The sequence below is a fragment of the Microtus pennsylvanicus genome, chromosome 5, assembly GCF_037038515.1.
Source record: "Microtus pennsylvanicus isolate mMicPen1 chromosome 5, mMicPen1.hap1, whole genome shotgun sequence".
Taxonomy (NCBI): Eukaryota; Metazoa; Chordata; class Mammalia; order Rodentia; family Cricetidae; genus Microtus; species Microtus pennsylvanicus.
Window position 1 is genome coordinate 56,815,832 of NC_134583.1, and position 24,238 is coordinate 56,840,069.

Here is a 24,238-nt window from a genome sequence, read left to right on the forward strand (position 1 = left end):
AAACGAGTTTTAATTGAATCCAGTTATAATATTTCCAAACTTACTCACTTCAAATAAAATGGCTTTGTAGATGGGAGGGTTGGTAGCTAGGTTGGAAACAAGGTCTTCCAGACACAGCAGGACTGACACACATGTGAACTCAGAGGCTGTGGCAGCATGCACAGGGCCTGCACCACTCTGGATCAGCTGAAGTACCGGTGTTGAGAGGTAAAGTAGGAAAAGCCCCAATTCCTAATCCTGAGATAATCCCGAGAGTATCTCCAGTTGACAAGCGCTCACAATGGGAAAATTAGTTTTTTCCAACAGAGTCTCACTAGGTATACAAACCACTCTTGTTTGTTTAAGACAAGATTTCTCTGTGTAACAGTCCACGCAGGAATTCATTTTATAGGCCAGGCTTGCCTCGAACTCACAGAGATCCACCTGCCTCTGCCTCTCAAATCCTGGGATTAAAGGTGTACACCACCACCACCACCCAGTTTACAAACTACTCTTAAAGTCACATTGGATACCCAGAAGAGGGTCGATACAAAATAAACTAAATGGCACTTTCTGTACTTCTTTGTCTCATATGCTTTGTCTGGGCATTATCTTTAATTTTTGTCTTTAATTTTTTCTTCCACCTCTTCATTACATGTCTTTTGGGTAAATATTGTCACTTCTGGTTTTGTGTTTCATGGGATTTCTGTGTGTACAAACATGTGTCTCTGTATCTATATATAGTTCTTGTTCTTTTTCTTTGGATATTTTCTTCTGTCTGTCTGTTTCATCTTTTCTGTTTTATTGGTATTGTATCATTATTTTTTAGATGTCTGTTTTCTAATGAAGGATAGAAAGAAAGGGTGTGAACTTGAGAGGGTGGGAAGTAATGGAGGATCTGGGAAGAATTTGGGAAGGGAAAATCGTAATTAGAATACATTGTATGAAAAAAAAACCTGTTTTCAATTAAAAAAGAAGCCAAAGGCTTTGCTCTCCTGTGCCCTTCATTTAGCCCTGACCTCTTTACCAAGGCCTCTTCTACAGAGCTTACCATCTCGTATTACTACAACTCTTTAGAGCCATCCTGTGACTCAGTACTAAACTAGTTACGGGAAGAAAAGGGCAAATCTTTAAAATGGGGTACTGTCTGGCTGGGCTTCAGTCTTGTAGGGAACACTAGACACATAACCAGCACATTTTAAAAGCCTGTGGAAGTGCTGTGGTAGGGGTGGCATTGTAGCTACAGAAACTAGGGAACAGGTCTGGTCTACCTCCCACCAAGAAAAAATCACCTACTACTACTTTCCTTCCTCTTCTAGAAGTTCTGTCTTGCCAAACTTTTGTCATTTGTACCTATAACTTCGGTCATTTCAATTTTAAATATCCTGACTTACTTCTAAAGAATGACAAAATTTGTTGTAAACTCTAAACACTCTCCTACCTTATTATTTATGATCATTAATAATAGCTCATATACCTAAAAAGCATATAGCATTTACTGTAACTATAAATCAGACTATAAGTTACACATTTTAAGTGTTTTTAAAAGGTCTTTGCTACCTTTCAGAAACATGAAATGTCTACATTTTGACATATGTATATCCCAACAATGTATTTGTTTCTTATGTAATTGTTTCTTAAACTGTCTTTTCTCTTATACCAGTTCCTTCTCTTTTTTTCTTATGAAGCTAATACAACCTACAAAAGAGTTGATAGGATTACTATTTTAGAATATTATCATATTAGTCAATCAAAAAGTAGCTTCATAAAAGATTATAACTTACACTTTGTTATGGGAAGCAGGTTATTGCTAGGTTTGTTTGGTGAAGTGATACGATTAAGTAATGTTGCCTGTCAGATAACCTGCCAGTCCACTTTTCGTGAACACCAAAATCAAAGGAAATCACATTACATTTCGGTTAAAAGACTACAATGAACATAATGCTAATTTGACAAGTAGACTTTTCTACTGAGCTGAGAAAAAAGGGTAATTGATTAAAGGGGAGGGATAGAGTGTGTTGGTTAGGAACTGGGTTGGGTCCATGAATCCAAGTAACAAAGCTAAGTGCAGTGCAGATTTGCACTCCCAGCACTGAGGGGCAGATCCAGGGTGCTCCCCGGCAGCCACGCTAGCCACTTGGCAAGCACCAGGCCAGTGAGAGATCCTGGTTCAAAAAAAGAAAAAAAAACAAGAAAAGGATAGTACCTGAGGAATAATGGCCAAACTGTCCTTTCTACAAATATAATCTACACTCGTGAGCACACACTCTCTCACACACACAAGCACCTGCATGGTCATGCATGAATGAGCACATTTAAAATATGGACACAGATCATGAGGAGAGGTATGTTTAATGTTCAAGTAGTTTGAATGGCTGTCACTGTGCTGTGGAGCTCAGCAAATGTTTCTGAACAAATAAATGAATGATTCTCTCCATATTTTGTTTCTATCATTCAAAGATTCAGCGGTATGCTGAGATATTGCCTGAGCCTAAATCGATCAAACTTACTCAAATTATGTTACCTATACTGAACTGCTAGGGGTGGAAAATGACCAAAAGTTTTTATACATATTTTCAATAGCTGTGGGAAAACTGAGCTTTCTAATGAATCCTTAAAAATAATGTCATAGATTTTTTTAAGGATTAAGTAGCACAAGGCCAGTCATTGTTGTATTTAGTATGTCTAGAGAGAATTTCTCCAACAAAAGCATGCTCTGGACATGGGCCGAAAGTGATTCTCAGAAGGTTCTAGATAGAGGTAGCTTAGTGTAATTGCCAATCATCTCAGCTGGGTCTAATGGCAGAGCACACTTATCAGTGTAAGGGAGTTTGAACAGACAGCGGTGACTTCCCAATGGGCACACCTAACAGTAAGAAATTGTGAGTATTCACCAAGGCAGAGAGAGCGCTCAAGGAACACCTATGATCCAACTGCAGGCCAAAGTGCCTCTGTTACAGTACTATCACCTGACATATGACTGCCACCGTGTTCAAGAAGGCATTTAGGAGCCACACCAATTGTTATGTAGAATTCTATTTTTAAAGACATGATAGCAGCATGTTCTGGTAAATTACAAAATGCTTTTATTACACCCTTCTTAGTTTGTGTGCTCTGTGTCTATTTTCAATCTTTCAATTATTGCAGCTCATTATTATGTTTGACACACAAAAATAATGTATGCTGACTAATAGCGGCAGAAATTTGAGTGCATGTACTATTATTTTCTAGATACTTGGCATATTTTGTAATTTACATTTTAAATTAAACTTTAATCAAATAAAAATAGTGAGTTGGGGAAATATTGGTAACGTTTAAGCTAGATAAATGGTCCATAAGGGATAGTACCATCCTCTTATTTTTTTTATTTCTTTGAAATCTTTCTTAATAAAATTGGGGAGGCTTATTTTGTTTAAAACCAGATTGTGATTATTGTGAAAATTTCAAGGAAGAAATATAAAGCTGGCAGTTCTTCAACCACCATGAGAATCTGCCCTCTTTTTTCCATTGGAGTTCATGCAGTTGTGCAGGTGGATCGCTGAGGTGTAAATGTGTTCTTATGAAACCAACCATTCAGGAAAGAAGGACAATAGTGGGAGTCTGGGGACAAAGAGAAACACACTATTTTGTCTGTGCCACTCTTTCAGACTCTCCTGTCCCTCCTTCCCACCCCCTCATACACACACACACACACGCACACACGCACACACACACACACACACACACACACACATCATTACTATCCCTGAAGGAACCACCTCCTCCCCTGAAGGCAAATCAACTTCTTTGAGGCTCCTAAGCAGCTAAGCCTGTTGCTCCTTACCTGAGGGCTTCTTCACCTCTAGCTCCTCCATATGCCACCATGCTTATCATGTGCAGCATAATACAGGAGACTAAAAAGGGTCCTGAAGCAGCAAGTGACCTGAATTTTCACTCCAGCTCCTTTTTCCTGGGTAATCAATATATTAATCATCAATCCCCTCCTTCTAGGACAGCATAAAAAAATAATATCCTGTCTATCTTCGTACTTCAAACTTGTATGGGATTCAAATGATGCATAAGAAAGATCTTTGAAAACTCTAAAGACATATACAATTAAAGCATTATCAACCTAACAAAATAGGATACAGTAATTTCCTGGTACACCCAGTTGTGTAAAATAAGGTTTACGGGAGTGTGTGGGAATCTCAAGTACCAATACTGGGTTCCTAAGTTTCTCAAAAACTTCAAAATAGTGAATAAGAAAGAAAAGGTAGTTTGTGAACTGGCGTTAGAATGTCTTTAAGCTGCTGTACATGCAATCTGCACTGCCTGCCTCCAAGTGCTCTGCTATCTACCCTTCCGGCTCCAGGCTGCCTTTCTGTCTTCATGGCACAGTGGCTATTCATTAACTAGACTTTACCTGACAGAGCTAGGAGTAGAGTACGATTGCCCAAGGGTCCAATACCTCTAAAAAAAAGTTCCTGGATGCAGAAGAAAGCCATCAAATCACATACTTTCTTCAAGTCTTTGCTTAAGTCCTAAACATGGCAAGTATTTGAACTGTTAATGTGCTTCCTGTAATAGACACCTAAATAGCCACCTAAATATTCATGTGACCTCATGCATCTATTTTGCTGTTCAGTTTTGTTTTTTAAATCTGTCTTCAGCCTCATTCTTATCCTTTCCAACTTTACAACATAATAGTTTATAAGCTTTTGTTCATTTACTTGAATATTAGATATACTAAGTATAACGGAAAGTGGGTATCAAGGTAGAGAAAGCATACACATTTGAAAGCTAGAGTTCACTTAAAATAATTCTTTCATTTAGAAGCATCTCAAAGAATACTTATAGATGCCTGGGATATGAAAATCTACACAGGTTTGTCAATGGTATGGCAGGCAGGGAATTTCATAACGCCTTGTCTGTCAAAAGGTGCACCCTAATTTCCCCAGTATCACTGCATGATGACTTGATAGAGAACTTAGCATATGACAAAGGGAAGGGCTTGTGTGAAAGGCTTTGTTATCCAGAACAAATCCAAAGATATATGGTTCTAATATATCTCATGCTTCTCATTTCTATTAAACAATTTATATTTGACATGAATACACTTAATGCATAATTTCTTACAAATTAAAATTAAAACTAATTTTTACCACTGTTTTTAAATATTCCAATCAATAAACTGATGGGTATAAAAGTCAGATAAAGTATTATAAAGAAATCCTTTTTATAAAGAATTCTGAGTGTTAAATATCTTCACAATAATAGAATAAACTGAGGGAATTTTTTTAAGTAATAGTATCAAATCAAATTACAAAAGTTTAATTGACCGAGAAATTTATATCAGTTGTACAGTTAAAAGCAATGATTTGCCTCACCAAAACTAGTCAAATGAAGCTAGGTTAAGATTGCTCTTATTGGGCAGTGATGGTGCATGCCTTTAATCCCAGCACTCAGGAGGCAGAGGGAAGTAGATCTCTATGAGTCTGAGGTCAGCATGGTCTACAGAGCTAGTTCCAGAACAGTCAAGGACTGTTATATAGAAAAAACAAATAATAAAAATATTGTTCTTAATCTTTTTAAACAAGGCCACCTAACAAATATTGAAATATAAAATAATTTAATTACAAAGAACTAGAGTTGTGTGAACAAAAACTGAGACTCAGACATGTGTCTAAACCTGCACTCTGAAGTAACTGAAGAGTTTGACCTGGGGGGGATCAGACTTCTATTCTTGGGACTGGCATGGAGAGGGTGATTCTATTTTCTATTTTTGAGTTTGTGGTACCTGTCCTATATTTGTTAGTTTTAGGGTGGAGATCTTTTATCTTGTGCTTCTTGAGCACAGCCACATTGGAATTTTCATCATCCAAACAGCCAAGTTTTCAACAAGCAGTACATAATGTGTTTGGAAGGAATTGGGGTATCTCACTTTTATCTTTTTAATCAAGAGTCAGACTGCAATGCCTAAAGACATTTCCCTCTTCAACTTAAAGAAATGAAGAAGTCAGATTAGATAAATCACTAGACAGCTGTAACAAAAGCCCTAGGTGTGCCTCTTAGCTTCCTTGAGCCTGGATGCAGTCAAAAATCAAAGAACGAAAGAGCCCATAAATGGCAAGCCCCTAGAAAACTTTCTGGATTCATTGGGGCTTTATTCAGAACCTGTCAATTCCACGCCTGACAAACTGTACTGGACTTAAATTCACGTAAGAAATAAAGTCAAGAAGTTGATTGTCCCAAAAGGAAAATGGATTTACTAGAAGCCTGAAGTCCAGCTGAATACGCTCTAACGACTATGTCCCAAAGAACACCATGTTCAAGGAAAGAATCCAATGATGGAAATGGACTCCAAATACTTCCACAGTGGTACTTCTGGAAGCTGAAGTCTAATTAGGGTCATTAGATGTAAAGTCTTTTAACAAGCATAATTTTAATAAAGCATAAAACCTGAAATTTCCTCCACCTGCAAAGATTTGCTGGGTTCCAGCTTCAATTGAGACACTCACTGTACTTGTCCCAGCTACTACCTACAGATTGGAGTGAGTCAACACGGACACGCTGCCTCTTACAGTGGCAGGGAGACCTCCCTCTAGCCCGTGAATCTCCCCTCCTGACAAACATAAGCCACGCACAAGATCTCTCAAAATCAGAGTGAAAATAAACACCCCAGAGTCGAAGGGAAAATAAAATTGCTTTCCAGTTTTCTCAGTGGGTGAACTATCTGCATCTGAAACTTGGGAAATGATCCATTTTTTATGACACTTTTAATAGTAATATTTGGGATTATTAACATGATAAACTTCTCACCTATTCATCTTTTACTTTAAAAATCTGCTCATCTTATGACTAACACCTTGGCATTCAAACAAATGTGATGCTGAGACAGAAAAAATAAAACCTGTATAAATGACAGAGTGTTCAACCATGAACACATTGTCTTTTATGAATATTATAATCACAGAATCAATAAGCCTACAAAGAAAAAACAGGACACAAAACGTGTTTTGTCATTTCTGACGAAGTTATAAAAACAACAGACATTCAATATGCCAAGTGTTCTTCAATCCCTCATAATCATAGCCTTATTGAAGTGAGGACAAAAAGGGTCTAATTGCATAGGAGCAATCTCAATGTAATAGGTTATACACCCAGGCACTGCTGCACAATACAACAAAAACAGCGTTCCCTGTGTATAGCAGAATGTCATCTCTCATTTTCAGGCAATTACCTTCTTTCTTGTCAACAGTTTTAATAACCTCCATCATCTCTAAAAGACTTTTGCTTCAGTTAAATAATTTTCAGCTTTTTAATATGCAAATGTGCTTGTTCATATGCATGGGTGAAGTGGCACTGCTACTTGAAATGTGTCAGTACATTGTGGAGCACCTGCACCTCGGGGAAGCTTGATTTAATTGACACCTAATACTATTCATTATTCCACTTAGTGAGCAACTCCTATTAGTCACCTGTAGGTTTGCCTATAAGCACTGCTTTGGCCACCAATAAAAATATGATATTTCTATAAATAGAATCTCCATATTTAGCAAATGGGGTTCACTACTGTTGAAGCTTTGAGGGGACATAGGGAGATGGTATGGAATCGATAGGTCTTTCAGTGGACAGTTTATAAACTCATTTCTCTGTAGATTTCTATACACGTGAAGACTTCCACTGGTTTGGTAGACACAAAATGCTATGTTTTCTCTGACATGGTTCAATAAGTAACGTCTCGCTCCATGGAATAAATGACTGGCTGGAAGGATGGGTGGGTAGATGAATATGTGGATGATGGATAGACAAATGAAAAAATAAACAAAACTACCTTCCAAAGCATACTACTAGCTTGTTTGTTTGCTTGTTTGTTTGTTTGTTTGTTTGTTTTAATCTAGAGTGTATTCTTCATTCTTTTGGTCTCAGCTTATGGTGTATTTAAGGTTGTATTGTTTACCACAATAAACAACCTCAGTGTGCCACAAAGTTGAAAGACGAAAGCAGAGTCTTACAGACAAGCAGCCATTTGTTGGTAGATCTCCTGAAGCAGTCGTGACAAAGAGAGCGCTACTGTGGGGCATGTGGAGCGCTTTAAACAACTTCCAAACAGCAGCTCACAGAATTATAACACATATGGGATTTTGTGTATTTGTTGGTATTAATGTAATAAACATGTACTGTAAATGATTACAACTTAAGTCTATTAATCTTCTTGCCTTTATGAAAATGGAAGGATTAGTGTTGAAAAGAATGTGCAGACTTAATAATATTGGGGATGCTGCCTCGCCACATGGTCTGTGACCTTATCGTCCAGGCTACTTTTCTTTCTGGCATTAATGCATTTGTTAGTCCCAGAGGCTTAAACTACAGATGTTTAACATCCTGCTTATGGACAGATCATCTGGAATACAAAGTGAGAAATCTATACTACTTATTAGTATATATTATGAGTGTAACAGAGATTTAATAGCCCATTCAAATAAGATTAGTGGGACCATAGCTCAGAAAAAAAGAGGGGATCATCTGAACTGAGACACTCTCAAACCTGTGATGGGAAGACAAAGAAAGAATGAGAAGCACATTTTCATCTGGAATATGTTTTAGAACATCAAAGAAATTGTCACTAATTAATGTTGTTTATATAGTAGCATAAGAAACATTAATTATATCCTTCAATGTAAACCTAAAACCTTTTTATGGAAGGGATTTATAAATAAGGTGGTAACCTGCACTGTGGAAGCTTATCTACAGCATGCTCTGAGTGATAATAAATCATGTTTATGTCTAGAAGTCAAAAAAAAAGTGAGGTCATAGTGGGAAAAATATTGAATCCTCCTTCCCCCAGGCCCAGTCATTTCTAAGGAACACAGGAGAAAAAAGGAAAGAGAAAGCAGTGGTCAACCAGACCTTTGTTGGTATCCCCCCAAATATAATCTCCAAACTGAAGAATGGCAGCTGGCAGAACAGCTGGTGAATAGGATTAATGTCAGAAGAAAGAAATAAAACTCAACATATGTCCAAGCCTGCGGTGCTGGGACCAAGCATGATTATACCCCGGCGGAGAGCCTGAGTGCAGCTGGAAAGGGCCACTGTGCCATGTCGCTCTAGCCCGCAAGGTCATTGCTGAGAAGCGGGGAATTTCTGAGCTAAACTCAACTTCGCCTGCAAAACTCTGTAACTGGGAAGGAGAGCGGCCCGGATTTATAACTGTACCAGTGTGCTGGGCACTTTAACCCTTGGTGCCTGCTTCACTGTGAAGCAAACCAATGGCAGATTACCACTGAATCTAACAGATTGCACTAAAGTAAATATAATTTTTAAATCATTTAAACCCCTTAATCTCATCTCAATCATATCAAATATTTAGAGCAAACATATTTCCATCTTTCATTTAGAGTTTAAATAGGTACCAAGGGGGGAAATCTAATTAAACAGATGACAGTAGGTAGGGGTTTTGTAAATTGTCAATACTTCAAAATGAACATTTTTTTTACAGTTATGGCATCACAATTGGCAAAAGAATAATGTGATGGGGCTGTTTTTTTTTTTTTTATTGCAGGATTCTCGTATTCTCACATCGTGTAACACCAGCAAATTCTGCCTCCCTGTGCCACTCCCCTGCTGGAGTGGGCCGATTTTAGCTTTCTGTAACAGTAGATGAAAGACGACATTGGACGTAAGCATCCTAGCTGTGGTACAAAACAGCAACCACGTGGATATGACGGGTGGATGAAACATAGACAGAATGCAGACTACCCAGTTGTTTCTCTCTCCTCGGAAGAATATTAAGCACTACTGTAGTTCCTGTGTCCTTCCTGTCCTCGTGATGACTGTTTCCATCAGAAACTCAGCTAACTTGAGCTCAGCAAGTAGGTAATCAGAGGCCAGAGATCATCTGCCCATGTAAAAGCAGCCAGCATGCTCACTGTCTTCCTTAAGTAAGGGTGACAATGTTAGGGCCCATAGAGAATTGTGTAATAGAGAATAATGGAGATGCCATTCTCAGGAGCCCAAAGGCACGCTCCCAGACCTCAAAAGAAACCCATGCAGATACCACCCAACAAACAGAAACCTAACTAAGCAGCCACACTCTTGAGAAGTTTCAGTTCCCTTCTCATATTCAGGATTGGTCATAGGGGTTCTCAAGATGAGAAATGGTCAGGCCCTACAGCACGACATTGCTCTGAGGCTATAGAAATGCCAGCAGGCTTACTTTCTGAACTCAGCAGTGAAATAAGCCATCTCCAACTTGCTTGCTCTGATTTTTCCTCTGTACACATAAACGAGTGATCAGTGACACAAATCACAATTGCTTCATTTAAAAAAAATAAAGACAGAAAGAAAGTCTAGAAATTAGCAAACACAACAGTCTAATTCTTAAAGGGACTTCAAAAAAGCAAGTCATGTTTGTAAATCGAGGCTCAATTCCAGATGAAAATATTCAATGGGCTTTTCAAGTGATATTTTGAGCAATATATCAAGATAGAAAAATGGCCTATGGTATTATTGGTTTTGCTCCCGGAATTATTCTATGCAAATATCTGATCATTTTGTGGACATGTTAGGCTTTACCAGCTTCTGGGGGCAGCAGCCTTCAATGATTGCAGACATTCAAACATTCTTATTTTATATGTGGATTTTACAAATTCACATTTTAAGAGCCTCCTCAGTAGTTGGTATTTTTTTAAATGTTAATGTGGTGCTGTCTACAACTTCATTAAAAATCAAATTGTCTTACATTAAATTAGAAAATAATGTTTCCTACTTACATTAAAGTAAAAAAAATAGTCATTTCTGCAACATACTAATGTTAGAAAAGTCTAGGTCAAGTCTGAATAAAGATCTAAATAGAGTTATCAATTTAATGTTCTTATAATGGCTACCATTGTATAAAATACCAAGACTGCAAGCGTGGAGTTGTAGTGGCATGCAACGTTGCCTAGATTCTTTACATGCTGAAAAAAAAATGTTTCTATTTATCATTGTAGAGTATGGAGAGAAACCCACATAGCTTATTAATGTCTTCTGAATTGTTTAAGAGGATTTTAAGATATGAGTTAAAAGAATTTCATAATCTTAATTTCAATTTCTCCTTTTCATTTAATAGTAGACATTCATTAGGACCCACACACTGTAATAAATTATAATAATTTCAAACAAGAATTAAATTACTAGGTACCTAGTGAAAGAGCCATTTTTCCTTAGGTACCCTGTAATCTAACTGTCAGATTTAAAATCTATTCCCAATCAACTCTTCACAACACTCACATTTATTCATCTATGTTAAATTAATAAAAGGTGTGAATAATACTGACAAAATTGATCATTATTGTTCATGTAGATTTAGAAAATTATAAGGTAATCTAAAATGTAAAAGGAATTGAGAGAAACTATTAAGGTTCTTATAAATAAATTCATCCTATGCTATTTTTTCAAATCAAGACTGAAACTTCTATGAGACTTATTTAAATTGACTACACATGCTATTTGATAAATTGTACATTTTTAGAGCTTAAACCACTTTCATTATTTTTGACAAATATCAGTACAAAGACTCTACTATAGGCTTAGAGTGTAACAAATACTTTAGGAGTATATGCCAAGAGGATTCCAGAAAGTAACAACCTAATAGTGGGCAGGAACAATATAGCTTGCTAAAGAAAAGATACACTCTCAGAGAATATCAGGGAGTTTTCCAAAAACAAATATCAGCCCCTATCTTTGTCCCTAGGTGTAGCAATGTGTGTAAGTTCTTACACAGTCACCAAAGATAGTACAAATCTAAGCACTAACATGCCGGTAGAAGCCCTGTGTAGCCCCCGCTTGCGTACTCCAGCGCGCCTTCCACCCTAGCCTCGCTGACCTCTCCTTTCTAATGGACATCCCTGAAGATGGTGGGAAGCATGGCGACATCTGTTCCCATTCACACCGATTTTAATTTACCAAAAGAGTTCCGCTATTTTCAGAGCAGACTGCAGAGCACAATGACAGATTTAGGGCCTTGGCTGGGGTTGCATTTCCAGTGTGTCAGCATTTCCTCCTCACTGAGAGTAAATTCCAGGGGGTCACAACAGAGGAATCGCTGAAATCCTAGCTTCAGTGAACACACTTTTCCCACCCTTCCTTATTTCATCATAACTGGACCCACCACCATGCTGCCCCGTCTGTGGCATGGGTGGTGCTGCACAGTAACAGGGCGAACATTATCTCATCTTCAGCAAAAGTGGAGGTCCTTCCTGTGAGCTTCCCCACACAAACGTCTCTTCCAGGGCTGGCTGAAATCTACTGCTATAATATGAAAATTTTTGTAGCTACACATTCGTAAAGGACTCATTTTTCAAAACATGTCCACATACCCTGTTTCATAATCTGATCACAGGAACAGTTTTAAGTTACAAATATTCTTCCTAACCTAAGAGTTCCACAGTTACATGATTTTTTTCCTATGGAGTGCTTTGTTGCAGACAATTTAAATACAAGCGAGGAAAGTCACTCGCACCCACACCACGGCAGTTTCCCTGGATAATTCAGAGTTTTCAAGGCACAATATGAACAGCAACTTGGGAGAAACAATGCCCAAGTTGTGTTGTGATTACTCAGATCTGAGCAGCTGAGCAGGGAAGACGGGCAATGGAATGCTGTGCAGCAATCAGCACTGTTGACTAATCAGAATTTGAGACACTGGAAGGTAATAAGGGTATTATAAAGAATGGCTTATTGAGGGAGCAGCTGTTTATGTGCAGCGCACTAGACTGCCATGGTATGTTTTGGTGAAAATGTTTAACTCCTTTTAAAATGATCATTAGGGAAGAGACGACAGCAAGCACCAAGTGGCAAGTTTGGAGGAATCAAAACACCAAGATTTAACAGCTTTGGGGTGGTTATCTGGGTGCCTTGTAATGGTCAGAAATGCCTATTCCAAGGAGCTTTTTGAATTAAAAGTCCCTGCTATTCACTCTTGCTTTTAAAAGCTTAGCAGTTAGGCCATCATCATTACTAGGTTGATAGGGGCGCAGAGTGAGGCAGCAATATAATAGGAAAATCCTCAGGGCAGAACAAAAAGAAAGAGGCAGCTGGAAAGAGCCACGGGGCAAACACAAACCAGAGACTGCCTTGGAATTCAGAAATGGGCCCATCGCCTCAATAAACAGAAACAAGGGAGATACCCATGTCAGACACAGCTTTAAGTTTCAAATGCAGGTTTTGCTCAAAATAGAACTACTAACACTCTCTCCTATTTTGACGTCAGAGGAGTAAATAATTTTTAAGATGTGAGGGAAGAATATAAAACAACATTTAATTCACTGATGTTATTTCCACAAAACAGCAATCACCCCTGTTGACTGCCGGTCATACATGTGCTAGCTTCCTACTCAGGGCTGATTTACAGCTTGTCTTCTTTTCTCTTACCCCAGAAGCAACTGGCTGCTCTTTTTTCCCCGAACCACAACAGAGAAAACAACAAAAATCTATAAAGTATACTATAAAAGTAACAAGCATTTAATTGGTTTATCATAATATAGCATTATGAATACTTCATTCTGACAAGTGTTCACTAATATTTTAAATCAGTCAGCGAGCGGTCAAAACTCTGCTATCTTTTGTAACAGTTCACATGTCAAACTGGCAAAGTGCCCACAGTGTAAGGCTGGAAAAAAAATCTATTTAATGTCTGCCCCACAAGGCGACACATGAGGTTTGATTGGCAGAAAGCAGAGAGTGGCTTTTGATCATGTGTCCTAACAAGCAGTTCCAGCTCCTGTCTTCTCAGCTGATGGGCTCCGCATTACCCATTCAAATAGAAGTGACAGACCACTGTACCACTCCCTGGCTGCAGTCACACGCAGTGGGAGCTAGGCTGGGGACAGCGCCACTGATTAAATATATCACTTTTTCAAGACAAGCAGGTTGTCTGAATCAAAGTTGGACAGAATAGACTCAACATTATTAAAAGGGGATATAAAACTAGGATTGAGTGATGTTCAGCCAGTTTGCACAGCCTCGGGGATTCCCGGGCTGACAGGGGGAATAAGGAAGAGCAGAACTCATAAAACAGGGACAGAAATTAGCTATGACACCTTGCCTATTTTCCCATCACTTCAGGACCAGTGAGTTTCAAAATCCTGGAGTCCCCTTTTCCCTTTTTAACTTTCATTTAAAAAGAAAGGGGGGGGGGATTCAGTAGAGGAAGAAAAGCACAGGAAAGCAAGATCACGGCAGTTTGTCAATTACTGTCTTAAATGGAATAAAATGCCAGATGCAGGCTTTTGCATCTTATTCCAAAAGACACTAATACAGGTTCTTCTAACGAGGATTCTTATTTTAGAATTTTATTGCATTTATTCACTTGGCATTATACTGTAACTTTCAAATCTAGAAATATTAATCATAGACATCTTTCAGTTTAAGATTTTACAAGTTTTCTGACTACTAGAGGGTTATGGGAATGCTAGTGATCATATTTAGCCCTACTATATTCTCTGCTATAGTATATATAGTATTTAAACATTTTCCTAAAATACGTTTATGTACATAAACATCCAAAATGAGGACATGCTCAGTACAAAATTTTATTGTCTTCATTTTATGTTTTTTAATTACTGAATGTATCTTCTTATAACCTGCAGAGCATTAACAGCTACCTACATAGTGTGAAGAAATAAAATCTAAAGTCATTTTCTATTTAGAAGAGTAAAAATAAACTCCCAAAGAAATAAAACCTATAACCAACTATCTGGCAATGGAAACTAAAGAAATATACTAAAATATAAAGAACTGCATGAAACAAATTATTTGAAATCAAAATACACAGCCAGTAAATGGTCAGTTCACGTGTGATTTTGAAGCCCTCAAGAGAGTTTAATTTCTTCATGCCTCTGCTATGAGGACCGGCTTTTGTTGATTTATGGCTGTTAGTGGCACACGCCAGCTATTTCTTGGAGTACCTATGCTCTTGTTATTCACTTTGGCATCACTGTGTGTATTTAGCAGCAACCTGCTTGTTAGATATTTAAGATACCATTAAAGGATTAACTATTCCCACCAAAGCCAAGACAGCTTTAGTATAGGATGGTAAGGTGCTCAGCAGCACCATCAAACAAGATACAGAAGTAACTGGGGACGGACAGGACCAGCAGAGGCAACTGCTAGACAATGGAAACATTACAGGAAAAAAATGCTGGGGCCAAATTTATAGAGTTGCATATTGCTTATTGTATAATTCGGTTAAGTTACTTTAAATTTCAAAGTTAATTTAATGCTTGCTAGTATATATTGGTTAAGCCATGTACTATATCTCAGAATAATCTTAATACAGACAGTGCTTGATTTATGTTCCTTCTACCATAGGCTTGCTATACAATTGAGCAATTACTTCATATTAATAAAATACGCATTCCATTGAATGAGAAATAAGTTCCATGTTGTGCGGCATCTGTACTTGTGTGGTCTCTGAGGGTGAGAAGAGAGATAGTGACAAATGCCATCCAAGTTCTCGGGGCACAACCACACTGGAATCTGGGGTCTGGTGCTAGAAAACTGCCAAGAAGAAGATAATTTGACTTCCTGTGTAAACCCAGATTTTTCTGGAAAAGGGAGGGGTGAGAGAGGCTTGATAGGCAAATGCTTCTGAAAACCTGGACTGCAGCAAAGTTTTCTCCTCCCAGATACAGATTATATTACTGCCCTCCACCATCGCCATGTGCATTTTCTAAAGCCTAGTGGGAAAGAAGAGGAGATCACTAGGATGAGCTGTCACCTGGACTAGGTCCGAGGAAACGAGACCTCCACAGTGTTGCCAAGGAAAACACATTAGACCAAGTAAACCTGAAGCTCTCCAAAGCACACTCTCCCTGTTCTATAATCCAATTGTGAAACAAGGGGAAAAAATCCATTGTTCAGAATAAAATTTTCTATTACTCCTGCTTTACCACTTGAGCCTCTCATATTCAGTGCCAGAAAATTCAAAGAAAGGAAGAATAAATCCACAAAATGTTCTGCAACAATATTTTTAGATAGAGAAGGAATATTTTCTTTTTTAAAAAAATCAAAATAATTAATTATTTTAGCCACTATATTATTGCTTACAGTAATACACGGCAATAACATTTACATTGATTGAATTCTGTTTCCTTAATGTGAAATTTGTTTGGGGTTAATTAGCACGGCTGAGGAATAAGCTTAATAATTTTATCTTGTTTACACTGGAGGCAGTTTTCCGAGAGCACTGCTCAGGGAGGAAGTGACATCTAATTCCAGACAAAACATGGCGGTGAGGGCGGCTGCTCACTGTGGGGTGGCAAGTCAGGCCTTCCTCCTTCAGCAAGACTCCCTCTACTAGGGGAGTCTAATGGTAGCCAGAGAAAGTTGTCAAATTATTTCTCAGACATGCTAAGTTTTTAAAACAAATATGGAGCTGAGCAGGGAAGAAAGAAAAGGACGTATACAAATGGAGAAAGTCTGCGATATTAGGCATTTTTACTGTCCCTTTCTAAAGAAAAAGCAGGTCTAATTAGTTGTCTTCCTAAAATGCGTACCTAGCATTTTTATTATGTATTATAACATTTTGCTCAGAGCTGACATTTTTATTCTGACAAGCACTGTCTGGAGAGCTCTCAATAAATAATACATTGACAATTTTCAGTAAATAAGCAGTGGACACAAATCGTTATCCTTACTTACAGCTGGCCCACTCTAATAGTGCTTTTACAAGTGAGGTGACTATTCAGTCTAATGCAATCCTCTCAGTGCTAGAGAGACATTTTCATTCATTACCACGGTCACAAGCACTTAAAGCACTTTTAAGCCCTGTTGCAAAACAGCAGGAATGGCAGAGTGAGTGGGGCTGACGAAAACTCAAGTTCATCACCAGAGAAACCTGAGGCTGTTCACCTAGGCACTGTGAAATTCACTTCTGCCCAGGTCACCTACGCACCCCTAGAGTTGACTGTCCAAGAATACAGAATTTCCTTTGGTAATTAAATGTCTATCTTATTGAGTCCTGTGATGGTGAGCTTTGTTTTCTGTAATAAGTATAGCTTCATCAACCAGTGCTATTTTTTAAGCACCATAAAGGTCATGTTGTAACCTGCGGTTATATCTTTGAGGAAAGTACAGAACTGAAATAAAATTGGAATCCAGATGAATACATTTGAAATCAAATAGCAACTTTTCTTCTTTGCTTTGAGAGTGTGTCTTCCCTGACAAGTCCCTAACACCAGCACTCCAACCAGTCATTAGACCAGTAAGGCAGACTCAGGCTTCATTTGCCTTTAAGCTATGACATCAGTTTGACTGTTAAGCTACATGAAAATGCAAACCTACAGAACAAGTAATCAAATGGGAAATTCATGCCTATACACCTTGACCTAGCTCCCCCACAGCTAGTATGTTCACCCAGCTACTCAAATCTACAAACAATTATTTGAACACTTTGGTCATGGAAGTGTATTACTCTGTTTAAAGGTAATTCTATAGTGTTTCATTGTCATAGGCCTGTTATGATGCTTTGGTCAAATGCAGAATGCATACCACAGAGGCACCAGATGATAATTGAGTTAAAAACTCATATCACTATATTGAACAAGTTGTCATAATATAGCTCCTTTATCAGGTATTATAGTGATCCTAGCATAAACAAATCCATTGTCCTACAAGTTCCCAAGTCTGTCATTGCCACATGCAGTTGTGTGGAGCATATAACACTTGGAGCTATATAACCACTATGTCATTAGCGTACTGTTTTTTCCTCAAGGGTATTTTTGACTTATAAAAAGTTTAATATAAAGCAGCATGCCAGCTACACAGACAGTATCTTTGTTCATCTTGTATCTACTGCTTCATTTGATAGCACTAACGGGCCAGGGGTAGTGACTGTCCTGTATCATCAAGGACTGTGACCCTTCAAAAATGACTTCACTACAAAAAGAGTTCAGTCCATGGCAATGACAGGCAAGGGGCTCCAGAGGGTACTCCTTTTTTAATTTCTTGGATAGTCCCTTGTACGTCTGCATGCTGGGTATATTTTTCTTTTCTTTTTTTTTTGGTTATTTATTTATTTATTAAAAATTTCCACCTCCTCCCCTCCTCCCATTTCCCTCCCACTACCCCCACTCCCTCTCCAGTCTTAAGAGCAGTCAGGGTTTCGTGCCCTGTGGGAAGTTCAAGGTCCTTCCCCCTCCATCCAGGTCTAGGAAGGTAAGCATCCAAACAGACTAATATTTTTCTTTTCTATTCACAGAGAGAATACTAAAACTCAGTACATCTAAACCCAAACCTTTCCCTGAAACTTGTCATCCGTAGTAGATGGACCATCTCAATAGCCTCAAATCTCCTTTCCAGTTGTCTCTCCAACTTCATATACCACAGCCAATTAGCTACTTCAACTACATCTCTAAAAGCTAGTTCCCATATGTTCGCTGCTGGTGCTTTAGCTGTTATCAGTACATGCCTAGGTCATACAAGAGCCTATAACAGACTGTTCCTCACTGCCCTGCCCATTGCCTTTGTGCGACTGATGATCAGGATGCCAACAAAGTTACTTTTCTTTAAAAAAAAAATCCAATCTGTCTCTCATCACCCTACTTAAAAGTTCTCATCTGCTTTCCAGCACCAAATAACCAAATTCAATCCTTTTAGTATGCCTTCAACCTATTTTTTCTCACATTCAGATCTCCTGAATTAGCCACAACACAGTTCTTGAGAAGCTCACTCATACTACTGACATTTCACGTACATTTCTGCTCTACCATGGGTCCCAATCTATCCCTTGTTCAGGATAATCATCTTGCAGTTACTCAAAATTCAACTCTAATCACTTAAGGGCTTTTCTAGCCTGAGACAAAACAACGGTTCCCTTCTGTCCTAAGGGAACACTGACAGCACCCTTCTATTACAGCATGTACAGCCTTTACTTAGGTCATGTTTTCCTTCCCAACTATAAGCCATACACACACACACACACACACACACACACACATATATATATTTTCCTTTCCTACTTTCCCTACTTTTACCTCTCCCACCTTGGTTCACTACAATACCATTTGAAAGAACTTAATAAATGCCTTACAAAATTATATGATCATGGCCACATGCAGTCAAAGACAGCTATGAATTTGGTCCAAAACAAAATCATAAATTTTCTTTAAAAGTTATGAGATTTTAATAATCTATTTCATAACTTGATTGCACAGTTCTCAGAAATGAACCTTGTGAAATGACTATATGTTGCAGCATTGAAAGGTTGGACTTGCCTGTAAGTTTGTTTATAAAAAATTCAAATATGATGATGTACTATTACTTACTAGGTCTTACCAGATTTTAATAGGAACCACATTAAATATGCAGGTCATTTGTGGGAGAACTGACATCTTCAACACAGTAAGTTTTCGAGTACATGAATATATGAATATCATATTCTCCTTTTAAATTTAGGTTGCTGCTTTTTATGAACATTTTGCAATTTCTGCATATGGGTTCTGTACAATGTGATAAGTGCATACCAAAAATTTTTACTTTATTGAGAGAAACTGCAATAATTTTTGTTTTTAATTTCAGTTTCAAGCCTAAATGTTTCTGCCCTCCCATGTCCACATGCTAAAATCGAATCCCAGTGTGCAGATATTCAGAGATAGGATTTGGTGTGAGTGAAGCTAGTGGGCCTATGGAAAAGGCCTATGTGTGCTTGCTTGTCCGTAATGATACATGAAGACACAGCGGCAAAATACCAAACTAAGAAGAAGGAAGTATCCCAGACACCAGTTCTCCTAACACCTTGGTCTTGGGATTCCTAATATGAGAAATAGATCTCTGTTTTTTGTAAGTTTCCCAGTTTGCAACACTTTGCTGTAGCAGTCTGTAAGGACTAAGACATGTCCCTACTGCTGTAGAGAACTGTGATTGATTTCTGTTGATGTTATCCTGTAACTGATGAGTCATGACCTCCAGATAATTTCTGTTCTAACCATTACTACAGCTGCCATCGTTTTGCTGTGTTCTTTTGTTCATGACTCATAGGGGCTTCCTATGTAGCCAATTCTGTCATTTACAGTATGAATCAATAGAGGCAGACAAGCCTTTTCAACAGAGGCAGTAACTATCCATTAGCTAAAAACATAAAAGTGAGTTCTGACTTAAATCCCACACCTTATACAAAAGTTACCTCCAAATTATATATGGACTTAAAAGTAAATTATGCTCTATACATCCTTCAGGGGAAAAAGTAGGAGGCTATGTTTAAAATCCATGACTTGGCAAGTTGTTCTAAAAACTTATATCAAAAGTATGATTTATAAAGCAGAGAATTGTTCATCCAGACCTCATTAAGACTCTAAACTTGCAGCTATGTGGGCACATGAGAAGGCAAGCTAAAGACTGGGAGAAGATACTTCCAACCCATATCTATAATGTAGGCCTATTACTTAGAACAACAAAAAGTGGCCAAACACAAAAGGGAAAGAATATCTGATTTTGTACAAAAGACAGATGACAAAAACAGTACATACAATGAATATCACTAGCCATAAAAAATACACATTAATTCACCATGAAATGGAATAACATACGCATTGGATGTCTAAAAGGAAAATGAGGAAGCTGAGTATTGACGAAGATGCAGGTAAACTGAGTCACTCCGCTGGGACTAATGGAAAAGCAAAATGGCGCAGTGATTCCACAGCATAGTGCAGCAACTTTTTATCAAATTCTAACGGAAACCACTACCTAACTCAGCGGCCATTCTGGACATTGATGCTTGAGAAATAGAAATTTGTTTTCAGCCAAAAAGTGATGTTTTATAAGAGTTCATGGAGTTTGTGATATTGCCCCACTGAAACCTGGGCAGATTTACTTGATCTGAGAAATGTGTCGCAAATTCATACTAAGGAAAAAATAGGAACTACTTATATTCACAGCAACACTGATGAAGTATTAGAAAACAAATCTAGTCTGGAAAAATATCCCAGAAGCTGTTTCCCATCAGGTAAAAAGAGCACACCTTATCCCTGAGGCTGATGCCACAGCAGGCAAAAGGTGGAGCATCAACACTTAGGGAGACAGTAAATTCATATGTTGTCATGATGTGATTGCATGAGAAGACTTATGACTTCATACACCTGTGGTGAACTTAGAACTGTTTGATTATGAGTCTACATAAGGCTGAACTGAGGACTAATGGCTATGGATTCAGAATAGAGAGGGCAACTCCAATCCAACGGATGATGGAAAATGACATCATACCAAAATCAGATTGACAGAATGACTTTTAAAACAGATCTTCTAAATCTCCAAGGAAGTGACTTTTTTTGTTTTGATATTTTCTATTCTATTTAATTGTGTGTGGGTGTAAGTGGCACACAAGTCATGACGTATGTGGAGGTTAAAGGACACTCCAAAGGAATCATTTCTCTCCTTCTATCATATTGGTACTGGGGGTTGAACTCAGATCATCAAGTTTGGCAGTGAGCTCTTTTATCCACCGAGTAATCCAGGCCTACCCAGAACTGAAATCTGAGTAAACAGAAGCCAGGCACAGGGATGTATAGGCTCATCCTTTAAAAAGGCCCGAATGAAGGCAATCACTCAGGGGTAAAAGTGCTTGCTGAACAAACTTGATGAAGAGAGACCCACATAAAAAGCCAGATGTGGATATGGGGCAAGCATCTGTAATCCCAGCATTCCTAGAGAGATGGAAGGCAGAGACAGCAGACCAGCTGGAAGCTGGCTAGCCACTTAGCCTGGAATATGCTGTGCAGAAACAGCAGAAGAAACAGAGCCTCAGAAATAATGTGGAAGGAGAGAGAGAACTCCTAAAAGAAGTTATCCTCTTACCTCCACACATGGCACACATGTTCACAGCCACACACTAATTAACTAAAAATGAATAAATAAATAAATAAAAACATTTAAATAAATTTCATTCTGAAGTGCAATGGAATTTCAGTGCACACAGTTTATTGGGTCTCTCTCTCTCTCTCTCTCTCTCTCTCTCACTTTCTCTTTAACTTTGGAGCCTGTCCTGGAACTCTCTCTGGAGACCAGGATGGCCTCAAACTCAGAGATCTGCCTACCTCTGTGTCCCAACTGCTAGGATTAAAGGGCCTACCTTAAGACTTCCCTTGACCTTTGTTTGTATTCATTGGTGTGCTTGATTTTGCTGTTGTTCATGCTATGGCATTTCTCAGCACAATTCAATGCTTTGTTTTATACCTATTTAGTATACCTTCATCATTTTGTTCTAATAATCTATCTATATTTACTTGTTTTTAACATATTCATTATCTGTGAGCAGTTGTGCAAACCCATAAGGCTCTAACTTTAGCACTCCAAGTGGTAGTGGACAGTCTGCATCCTCTGATTTCATGTGGAGGACTTGCCTGGACTTGTGTGAGGCACCTCACACATAAACTTTCAAGACATCAACTAAGAAAGTGCATACATTTCAGTGCCACAGATAATTCAGTGCTAAGCTAGGGTCTTGAAGCCATGGCTTTGTAAGTACTTCATTGGACAATGTCTTCTTCAGACATCAAAACTGCATAGCTGCTTTTATCTCTCACTTCATAAATATTCCAGGATCAAAAAGAAGGGATAATAACGAACACTTTCAAGAATAAAAGAAAAGGAGTCATGAGATTGGTTGAATTGAGTGATTTATTTCGAAAACAGTTTGGGAGAGAGGCACCCTGATTAGTAGACTCTGAAGTTTAGATATGATATTTTTTGAAAAAAATCATTATGGCTAGAATTTTAGAATTTATGCTTTAATAATTATATAGGCCAGCATCATTTTATAAATTTAAAAAATAGATTTAAATCAATTAGTTAATTACTTGATACCATGAAGTAAGTTACTAAGGGTCATGAAAGAATGCATATCAAGTCCAGGCCAATATCTGAAAGAATTTCTTTTTTTTATTTTTATTGGAGTGTGCATGCATGCCTGGTAAATATATATTCACATGTATGAGTATGTATATAAACTTGTGGAGATCAGATGTTGTCTTTGGGCCTCTTTCTCTACCAGTCTTCACCATAAATATTGAAGCAAAGTCTCACTTGAACCCAAAGTTCATAGATTTGTCTAGTCTAGCTAGCCAGCATGGGACCCTCCACCTCAGAGGACTAGGGTAGACAGGCCTCCAACTATCTGGTGTTGTGAATATGAACCACTGAGCCATCTTTCCATTCTCCTGAAAGAATTCTTAAACCTTTTTTAAATGGCTAAGAATTGAACCTAGACTCCTCATGTATGCAATGCAAGCACACAGATGCTGAGTTATATGCCTGGCTCTCTTTTTCCTTTCCTTATGTTGAGATAGCACTGTTCAGGATGGTTTTAAACTTACTATGTAGACCAGAATGGCCTTGTACTTGTGACCTTCCTGCCTCAGCCTTCTAAGTAGCTGGAATTACATGTCTATGACACTCAAGAGAGAGGCAAAGATTTCCATCAAACATGTCAATTGGCTAAAAAAAATTTCTGTTTCAGTAGAAATGATAGGATAGAACAATAATCAAAGGCTTGTAATTTTTAATTTAAAGTATTTCAGAAAAATATGAAGGCTGTGAACCCAAGATAATTAGAGGTCAGGAGTTAACTCTAATCCTAAAACCACATCATAAGATAGAAACATCAGTAAAGAAGATCAAAAAGGGAACAACGTGTTTCCTAACAAATCCAGTAATAACAGTTCAGCAGGAGAACAAGGAACCTGTGTTTGGCCATTGTTGAAAGGACTGAAAACATTCTATTATGACACAATAAAAAGAAAGTTGCAGAAAAGGGCCCCCTCGAGACTCTTGTTGAGTTTCCAGAAATTGTTAGTGATTAATGAAATGTATATATTATATATTTTTATACATACATATATACACTAATGAACATTTGAGGAAGATAGACCCAAGAGTTCTAGACAGCTAAAGCTTCCAGAGAACACATGCACAGAGAGGGGCAGAGGGAGAGAGAAAGAAAGAGAGACAGAAATCAAACTCTGCTTTAAAGCAAGTGAAAAAAGAGCACACATATTGGTCACAGTCAACACTGCTCCCTAAGGGATTCCAGGGAGGACGTGCATCATGCCAAGTATAGGGAACTCCCTGACACTATTGTCTGCACTACTGACAACTATGAAAACTTCAAATATCTAGAGACAGAAGCCGGATAATAGACTGTTACATGCCACACCATGGAGCAGTGTGTGGAATATTATACAAAAGTGAAAATGCCTACACTACACAGAAAAATAGTCATGTAGTATTGTCATGAGGACACAAAATA

At 38.1% G+C, this 24,238-nt stretch overlaps 1 protein-coding gene across 17 annotated transcripts in view; it reads right to left on the reverse strand.

Annotated features, from left to right (window-relative positions):
• The window catches only part of Sox6 (SRY-box transcription factor 6), a 551,747-nt gene that overhangs the window by 265,154 nt on the left and 262,355 nt on the right, over window positions 1–24,238 (reverse strand). The window lies entirely within an intron of this gene.